Genomic DNA, 10518 nt, shown 5'->3' with positions numbered 1-10518 from the left:
GCAAAGGACTTCCTCCAGCGCGAGCGGCAGCCCGCCAGCAACAAGCGAGGAAACCCAATCCAGCGAGTCCAATGGAAGCGAGGCGCAGACAAGGCAGATTCCAGAGAGACTTGGACCGCGGCACAACAGACAGTCCTTTTGCATTACTACAAAGTAATGTAGTTTGAAACATATATACCCAAACCGTGACACAAAAGGATAGTGCATAAAGGAGGGGAGTAGGAGGTTTGATCATATGCTAAGAGAATATAGGCAATGAGACAAGAATAACTTTAGAGATTAAACAGGACATGGAAGGAGGAACAGGGAAGAGTGATGAAACAGGGATAGGTAACACCATCTGGGTTGCCAAAAAGAGAAAGAACGACCACAGTGGAAGAAGGACGCTGCAAGAGTGCCCGCCTCAACTTGTTAAAGTAGCTGCGTAATGATTGCATTAAGTAAATAGTAAAGAAGAGGAAAAAAAAAACCTGAACATGTTATGAGGTTAAGTTCTCAGGTAATAGATGAGGTTGAGGCACTAGTGTGTAAGAATGTGTCCATGCCATCGCTTTTGATGGGTTGAATAAAGGACCTGAGATCTGCTGGATCATCAAACACATCTGTATGTCCTTCATGTGTAACTTTAAAGGAACAAGGGTGATACAATCCATATTGGATATTGAGCTGCTTCAGAGCAGGACGTAAGGATAGGAACACTTTTCTGTGTTGGGCCGTACATCTGGCCATGTCTTGAGAAATGAATAGCTTGCTTCCATGCCAGATGAGGGATTTGCATTCCTTGGCTGTGGATATGATAAGTTGAAGCTAAGAGTATACCAAGAGGTAAAATATGAGTGTTCTGGGTAACGGGCAAGAGGTGGTTGAGACTGTAGGTTGACCAATTCTGTGCGCACGCTGTATGTTGAGTGATATTTCTGAGGGCAGATGTAGAATGGCTGGTTAGAATTTCTGTAGAAAAACAAAAGGGTCAGCACCTTCAGAGACGTCCGGTAATCCTGAAATACATAGATTGTTGCGCCTGCTGCGATTTTCTAAGTCTTCACTATGCCTTTGGAGGTGTTAAATGGATTTTTCTAATTGTACCACTCTAGGGGATACATCTTCTATAACCCCAACTCTCTTTTCCACTTTATTCTGTTGTCAACTCCTATCCATCTGTCATCTAACTTCTGTAGTGTGATATTAGTAGTCTCAACGAAAGGTTTAAGTGCTCCATTTCAGCAAGAATGGTTTCAATGGCGGGGTCAGAGATACCAAGTGGAGGTGGTGAGTCACTTTTAGGCCTTTTAAGATTAGTTGAAGAGGAAGTGGATTCTTTTGTGGTGGATGCATTTTTTTGATTTGCCTTATTAGCAGCCATTCTGACACTTATCAGAGCTTTAAGAGCGGAGCAGTTTCCTGAGGTAGATATTAGAAAATTGGCGTAGATCAATACAATATTCGACTAGCAGACCGTAATATGGGCACTTTTATGTAGTAGGTTGGAGTGACTTCTCAACTTGAAGAGGTTTAGTGGCGCTTTACTTTATGTACTATAACATAGTATGAAATTATTACATCCATATTATGTATACTGTCATTCTCTTGCAATACGAGGTCAAATGATCAGACAAATACTAATAAGGCGCATACCATAGATAATGAAGAGTCTAGTAAAATCACTGAATCAAATGGCGTGATGTAGAGCTGTTCTTGTGCACTCCGGTTACAGACCCAAGTTTGGTCAAGGGCCAAGCAGGTATTGATGAGAAGGTTGTAAAACCTAGATAATATCTGCTAGTGCTGTATATTATGAGGAAAGGAGCAAGCAGATAAAGCAATGAAGCTATTGTGTTGAGATAAAAGCTGCAAATGTTATCTGTAATGAGGTGAAGAGGTGAGGAGCTGATATTCAAGGCTGTATAAATTGTGCATGCACACTATAACAGAGAGCAAGAGGCTGATGCGATGAATATATTGGGGTTATTTAAGTAGTACAAAGTTGTAATTCTTAGCAGAGAGAAGCATTCAGCACAGTTATTTGACTACTTTGATGAAAACTAAAAGTAGGTAATATCAATGCAGCATAGTTACATTAGTATAAAAGTGTATGTCCCAACTTTGTTACCTCATACTTTTATCTTCTTTTTTCTATTATTTTTTTTACTTTCTCCTCTGCTAATTCTCCCTGTAAGTCTCTGCTATTCCTTTCTCCACTTCTTTTCTGTTTTCTTATTTTTTCTTTTGTTTTCTTGTTTTTTTTTCCTTAAAATGTCATTTCTCTCCTTTGCTACCCCTCCTCCTCTCACCTTTTTCTCTGTTTTTCCTCTTTCACACTTATCCTCCTTGCTCACCATTTCCCCTTTAATGTGTATCCTTAGTTAATTGCTTTTCTCTTTGTTTTGCAGTAAGCACGTTACGCCACAGGTGGCGTTATGAGGTTGATGATGTGCCTGGAAAAAAGGCCCAAAGCTGGCGCGTCACATACAGCGCGATGCCGCCCATCTCCTCATGAGGGGTGGTACGCTTTAGAGCAGATGACGGGGCTGCATGTCGGAACTCGACGCAGCTTTCAGGACAGCCGCGGAGCTCCAAAACCACTGAAATGCGACACGGATCGTCAAGGCGGCCAGGAACGTAAATAAGAAGGAAAGTAAAGTGTGAAAATAAAGACCTTAATGCATATATATAATATTGTGAGGCGGAGCGACCCATTTGGGCGTCCATCTTCTCTGACATCCAAGCCACACCCTCCTAAATCTGATATTTTATTGAATTAATTTTGGATAGGGAGATTCCTTTCTGCTATCCCTTTTAGATATGTGGTGCAACATTCATTTCCTAGGGAGAGATTCATTGGGATAGGGACAGAGTGTCCTTCACTCCAGGGACAGTCTGCATGTGTGTTTTATAAGACTTCCAAGATGATTGGTTTGTCTATTCTTTAATTGTGTTCTCCAATACCGTTCTTATGTGTTACGAGGTGGACAAACCAGCCATCAGGCAGCTTGGAACACAGGCTGAGAACACAATTTTCAGCCTGCGTTCTGGGTTTCTGGTTGGCTGACTCGCCACTGCCTGATGCAAATAAATCAAACCCAGCATATTAATACACACATAATTAGTGTATGAATACAGGCTCGTTTATATAATATTTGCAGCCTTTATCTTTCCCCTTTATTATCTCCTAGGATGGCATTGGATAGCGTCCCTGGTTTGACACACCCAGGGAGCAACAGCAGAGAAGGTGCGGTATCCCACAAGGGGAATACCACCCGAGATCCTTGGGGACCCGGCACATGGAGTAACGCCATGTACCTGTAAGACACTTAATGTGAATACATGACTGGAAGGTCTGTGCATTCATGATGTGCTGGGAAGCACACCTCTCAATCTGACCTTGAAACCCTGCCTCTTTCATTTATTCCCTCAAGCAACATGTTCTGTCAATCGAGGGGCATTGTAACCCAGGACTCCTATACAAGTAATGCGTAAGACTGGGGACATGAAAACTGGGTGCCTAACTGGAAAACCAGGGAAAATAGAGTGCATCACAACCACAATCTACAACACCCATAGGCAATAAAAAGGAATGAGGTAAAGGCATCAATTTAAGGGATGGGTAAAGGTTGCAAAGTAGGAAACCGGATTAATGCGTGGAACAAACCAACAAGGAACATGTAATGGTGCAGTTGCAAGCAGAACATTTCGGCTCAGGCCTTTTTCGGTGCCGGCCGTCTGCTCACAGCGCATTTGGCTTAGGTCCCCCTTAGGGAAACCCTGTTGGCGGTGTCTATCAGGACGTGCCGAAGAGGGACCTACCTCCAGCACCCAATCTTGTATATACTGACATACAAAGTACAGACTGGATTGTTTGGAAGAAGATAAAGACCTAAAGACATTCAAGGCCCGAGTCATGGAATTCATTGCATGTTGCAAAGTGACTATTCACTGGTGAAAAGTGATTTTGCACTGCCAACAAAAACACCCCGATTCATGGAAGAGTGCAAAGTGTATTTTTGCTGTGCAAAGTGACTTTCGAAGAGCACTGTCTGGCTGTCCGACTCCTCAACGTATCCTGGATTACTGGGTGCTTACATTACACTTATCACGGTCAATCCATCAGGTCGGACGTGCTGAAGGAAAAAGAACAGAGAAACAATGCTAAGTGTTTGAGGCCAAGGTATTCATTCATTTCATTGGTCTAAGCACAGTAAACCACTTTAAATTCCAGAAGAAGAAACCAGGGGGCCGTGCGCATTCAAGGAGTGCTTTGAAGAGTGCTGCTCTGGCTGTCTGTGCAACTTCACGAGAGGCCGCTGTGACCTAATCAAGTAAGTGAGGAGTGTTGCAAGTGTTTGGTGATAGGGATTTGTGACTTTATCTTAACACCACCATCATTCCCCCCGCCCCCTCCGGGTTTACTGTCAAGGGCCGGTGGGGTACTGGGGAGATTGCGATCTCTTGGAAACCAAATTAATCTCAGTCCTTCCCTTAGCTTGCTCCCATTTTGGGCCAGTGTGCCCTGACCTTGAGCGATCCTAAATTATCCATCGCAATCCAATCAGATATTATGAGAACTAACAACTCATGAAGACCTAGCCTCCGAAGTACTGCAGCAAAAGCGGGAAAAATATTGTGGGCCCGGTAAAATGTTGTGGTGCACTTTGTGGTATCCCTAAAACAAAGGATAGAAAAGATGCTCAGGGTATTAACTCTGGCCTACAGACGAGACTCAGCAGCCTGCATTCCAACTCTGGTGACAGAACCTCAGCCTAACTTTTTTCTATTGTGGATCTTGAGGAGGAACCTAATAGTTACATTCCTTGTTCTCTGTCAACTATAGACAACAACGGCTCATGTTCAACCTGTGCTTAAAACTTAAGCGCAATTCCATAGGTAATTTACCGGAGAGCAGGGGCGTTGCGAGGGAGGGGCTAAGGGGGCTATAGCCCCTGATCTTTTGGTTGTAGCCCCGGATAGAATCTCAGGAGCTACAGCCAAAAGACTAGCTAGCCCCCAGTCCCAACAGTTCCGACATCAGCGTAACCCCCAAGTCTTTTCCAGACCTAGCAACTCCCCTGCCGGAGAGTTACATAAATATCCTCAGATCAAATGTATCAAGTAGCGCCAATTTGGAGGCACTGGTCACTAGTTCGGAGTTGTCTGGAGAGGAAAGTTTTGGTGAGCAAGTAACTTCCATGACTAGAAAGAAAGATAGTTTCACAGGTGAAACTTCCTCTACCTCACTGATAAAATACCATTCTGTAGAAAATAGACATATTTTCTCTTTGTTCCCACATAGCTGCTGAACAGCACAAATGAAAAACTATTATAGCGAAAGTGGTGGACAACAACTATGAAGTAAGTGCATGAGAGAGAACACAGCAGCACAGAAGTCATCTGAAATGTAACAAGTCTGATCAGAACAGTGAACAAATCAATGATCAAGGTAATATAGGCTCAACTACCTGTACAATTATAATACCAGATATTCAAGTCCAGAGCCTGATGCCTATGGGGAACTTAGACATTCCTCAGTGCTGTATCTACAGTTTGAAAAATGAAGAAATGTTTCACCTAATGGTGGAGGAACTTATTGGTGCAACATGTACAGTGGTCGTAGCCAAAGGCCATGGCTAGTGGGCCCCAAAGAAACCTATTGGTGCAACATTTACAGTGGCCACGACCGAATGCCATGGCTAGTAGGCCCCTAAGAAAGCTATTGGTGCAATATGTACAGTGGCCATGACCAAAGGCCATGGCTAGTGAGCCCCTAGGAAGCATATTGGTGTGACATCTACAGCCATGGCCACTGGTCACAACCAACAGGCAATGGCTCGTAGGCTCCAAAGAAATCTCTGGTTGTAATGTACAGTGGCTGGGGACACTGGCCAGGGCCAAAGGGCATGGCAAGTGGCCCCCAAAGAAACCTATCGGTGCAATATGTACAGTGGACAAAGCCGAAGGCCATGGCTAGTGGGTCCCAAAAAAACGATTGGTGCAACATGTAAATTAGCCACGGCCGAGGCCACGGTTACTGTGCCCCAAAGAAACCTATTCACTGGCCGTGGTCGACTAGTGGGCTTGAAATAAACAGTGCTTTGAAATATCCAGGGGGCACGGACGAAGGCCGTGCTCACTGAACAGGGCAGAAGGCCCTGGCTAGTGTGCCCGAAGGAAACCTATATGTGGAACGCATTATAAATACCCAATGAATAAACATGTATTGTGGCCATGTTCAATGGCCATAGCTAGTGAGCCCAAAATAAACCTATTGGTGCAACATGTACAGTGGCCATGGCCAAAGGCCATGGCTAGTAACCCTTGAATATAGTATGGTATACCAAAACCCTTGAAAATCACTGAAAAAAGTTAAGGGACAGTTAAGGTGATCAGATTTAATGCAACAAAACCCTTGAAATTCAGCAGATGTGGAAAGTGATCATCTTAACTCGGCACCCTCCATGTTGCAAAGCTCATGAGCACATACATAACAGATGGGATTCACAATGACATACAAACTCATAGGCCAACAAGATAGCTCAGTGGGTTAAGTGCCCCTGTGTGTGATCTGCAGGTTGCAGGTTCTAATCCCAGCAAGGCCAAGTTAGCCTTTCCTACTAGATCCTAGGGGACACAGAGTTAAGATCATCACTTCCCAAATCTGCTGAATCACAAGGGTTTTTTGCGTTAATCTATTCACCTTAACTAAGGTTTTTTCAGTGAATTAGAATATGGTATGCGCGTGTGGTGTCCTTGAGATGTGCTCCAGAGTTCAATAGGGTTGTGGGACCTATTTCAAGTAGATTAATATTGCAACCCTCTCCTGAAAAGAGTTAATTTGATCTGGTAGTAGCTATCCCACTGGCAGAAGGGCCAGTGGCAAGAGATGGCTGTGTGTTGAGAAGATGTATGGGAGAAAAAGTGTAGAATGTATTTTTTTTAAAGCATTTTTTAAATGATCAGACCTAAGGGTATCACAGCATTTTGTACAGTACAGGCATGAGCAAAGAGTATATTGTAACATCATAGTAATGGAGGCAGAGATGAGATGTTACTCATATTTATCAAACAACCAGGTCTTTGCTTGTTTTTTTGAAGGTGGTGAGTGAATGCTCGTTTCTGATGTGAACGGGTAGAGCATTCCAGAATGAGGGTGCTGTGACGCAGAAACTGACACTGCCGGCTCTTTTGCTCTTAAAGAGGGGAGTGAACAGTGAGGTGCTAGAACTAGATCTGAGCGCTTGCACCGGGACAATTTCGGTGATACAATTGTTGAAGTAGTGAGGGGACCTCCTCATGAATGCAGCAGTATGCGATAGACAAGGTTTTGAATTCCACACCCTTTAATGGGGAGCCATTAGGCTTCACGTCTTGTAGCTGAAGTGTGATCCAAGCATTTCAGCCCAATAGCAGCACGCAGTGCTTTATTTTGGAGTAGTTGGAGTTTGGTCATGTTGGCATTCGAGGTGCCTATGAGTAGAATATTACAATAGTCAAGTTTCGACAGAATCCATGCTCGTGCAAGTGTGAGACAGTTATTCGGTGAGAGGAACGGTCTTCTCAGAGAGATCAGTCTTGCAGTGTGAGCAGTGGACAAAGCTAGGGCATTCATCTGCCTGGTCGTGGCTAGGTCTGCTTTAAGGTAGACCCCCAGAGTTATTTGTGTCAGAACAGAGACGGTCATGCCATCAGTACAGAAGGCGGAGATGGTGGCATTCAGATGTCTGACCCGATGTGCAGAGGCATCAATGAGCAGCTTAGTTTTTTCATTATTGAGGCATATGGTGTCGGTGGCCACCCAGTTTTAGATGGTGCTGTATACTGCATTGATTGTGATTGTATTACTCTGTGATCACCCAAAATAGGGATGAGTATTTGGGTGTCATGCGCAAAGTTGGTGTAAATAATCTCCCTGGAGTCAAGGAGATCAAAAAAGGGTTTTGTCTATGTGTTATGCGGATTAGGGGAGAGACTTGCGGGTTGCCAAGCGGGGTGGGATTTGATCAGAAGCTTATTTCCCAATGAATACTCGAGTGGTGCAATCACTGAGAAAGGATTTGATCTACAAGGTGGCTTCAGGAGAGAAGTGGAAGTGATGGCTGAGGTGGTGGCATAGTATGTTATGGTCTACTGGGTAAGAGATCTAGCAGGAGGAGGATAGCTAGTTTGCCAGAATCATGGATGGAGTCCAATTGTATTTTTAGGTCCAGCAGAGAAGTTTCTGTGCTAATCTTTGGGCAGAAACCAGATTGCCTTTTGCCAAGAAGGTGGTTTAGCTCCAGGAACTATTGCACTTGGACTTGGGCATAGGCTAGGCAGACCAGATTTTTAAGGCGAAAAGGGGCTGTGGAGATGAGGCGGTAGTTGGTGGGGATGGAAGGGACAAGGGAAGGCTTTTTTAGTAGGGGTGTGACCCTGGCAGATTTGATATTATAGGGCACCACGTTTGTTGAGAATGATGCATTGGCGACTTCAATGATAATTGGAGTGAGCGAGGGAGCAGAGAGTTCCACTTTAGGGGTGGAGCAAGAATCTCCTTTGCAAATATCGGTTTCTAAACCATCAATCAGCCCCACACCTCTACTACACCAGAAGAGATCTGAACAGATTGGAACACAAGTCAATTATAAACTTCCTTGTCCAATTTTGGTAATGTGGACAGAACGGCAGGCTCATCTCCGCAAGGTCATGGATCGTTGGTTAGTTGCAACACAGCGAAAATACAATTATCACCCAATGATAAAAGGGACTGTCCAGTCAAGTTTGTATAAAAATATCTACTTTATTATTAGTACAACAGACAGTTCTAGCACACTACAAATTACGACCCACCCTGTAAAGGAACAGAGAGGACAGACAGTTTCACAAAGGAAAGGGGTTGCACTCTGTGCACTGACAGGATGGTAGTTGGTAAAGTAATCAGTCTTCCTATTCAAGGTTATCTGGTTTCAGCACCAAGGAGCAAAAGGTCATAACTGTGTCTAGGGGCCTTTGGTGAAGGACCAGGGGGGCAGAGCCACAATCTACCTGGTGCTTAAGAAGTTCTTGATGTTCGAGAGGGTCAAGGCAATTCCAGGGTGCTGGGCAGCTCCTAAAACAGAGTTAGTGATGGGAGACAGCTGCGGGTATCAGGCAGCAGGCAGTTCGGCAAGTGAGGCTGGATGGACAGCTGCGGGTTGGCCTTCACGGCGGCTCAGTGCCAAGAATTGTTGTCTCTGTGCTGGTTGGTGGATCTGGAGTGCTGGTTGAGGTGGCTCTGGTGACTGCAGCGAGTTTCGATAATGTCCTTAAAAGATGGACGCTGGTTGATGCTTCTTTGCTGGGTTCGTGGCTTCCTTTCAAGGTGCACAGCCTAAAGCTTAGGAAGGTGTTTCCAGGCAATGGCCTTGTCCTTTGTCCAGAGACTCTCTGGTACTTCCTACCTAGGAAGCTTGCTAGCAGAACCTAGCAGGGCATGCTGTGTGCTGGCTGGGTACTGGTTAGGAGGCCTGCTGGATGGGTCCTCCGAGTCTGGTATCTCCCTCTCTTACCTGGGAGATGTTTAGGGGGAGGGATGTTGCTTCCTTCTTGGAACTCCTGGCCTTCCTTCACTGGCAGAAGATGGAAGGTAAACTGTACCTTCAGCCCGTGTCAAAATTAGTTCTTCTTACTCCTTTCAAAGTCGTCAGATGATCTGCTAAGTGAGGGGTTCAGCCCTCTTTTAAAGCCAAATGGGTCCCAGTGATTGCTGCAGGCTAAGCCTACCTTAATGAACCAATCCTGGGTACCCACCAACAATCTTCTGTTATGCATGATGTCAGGACCAGAGGGCTCTGCAACAGGAAAAGGTAAGGGGTGACAACATATCTCTAAGCCCCGCCCATCTTCCTATCTGTTGCAGATCAAAGTGTCTCTCTGGTTAACTGAGCCATTCTGTGACTCTTGATTAAAGAACAGGTCTCCCTTAAAGTTTGTGACGAGAGCAGACTGGTCTCCCCCAAGTCACATACCTCTCCCATCTGAAAGGGGTCAGCTCCGCAGGGATTTGCCTATGGTAAATAGTGGACCCAGGTATGCATTTCACTGCCTTTCATACAGAGGGGTGGGAACTAGCTTAAAGTTGACACATTGCATACCAACAGGAAGCCCCGCCTTCCTGTTGTCTGTTCTGTAACCAAGCCTCTCCTCCAGGCTTGGCTTAATTATTCCTCATTAGTATGCACTGATACCAGCCAGGTTAGACAAAGGGAAGCAGATCCATGGGGCCTTTGATATTTAAATTAGGCTGCCCATGGCTGGTGGAAGGTGTGCATTCCCCCTTCTTGAGATGCTTTGATATACCCTTGGCTGTTACATTCCTGCTGGACATGACAGGGGAGGACGGCACCTCTAGGCTGTGTCCTCCCAGAGTACACAAGACCATGTGTTTTGTGCGGTGAGCAGACGAGATGTGTGTGGAATGGCCTCGCACATATCCAGATGTGATCTCCCATCATTAATTTTCATTTAAATAAATAAAAAAGCCCAGGCACGCGCGTACTCCGTGCGGAT

This window comes from Ambystoma mexicanum, chromosome 8 (assembly GCF_040938575.1).
Source record: "Ambystoma mexicanum isolate Mex_15411 chromosome 8, UKY_AmexF1_1, whole genome shotgun sequence".
NCBI classification, from domain to species: domain Eukaryota; kingdom Metazoa; phylum Chordata; class Amphibia; order Caudata; family Ambystomatidae; genus Ambystoma; species Ambystoma mexicanum.
This window is presented reverse-complemented; position numbering follows the sequence as displayed.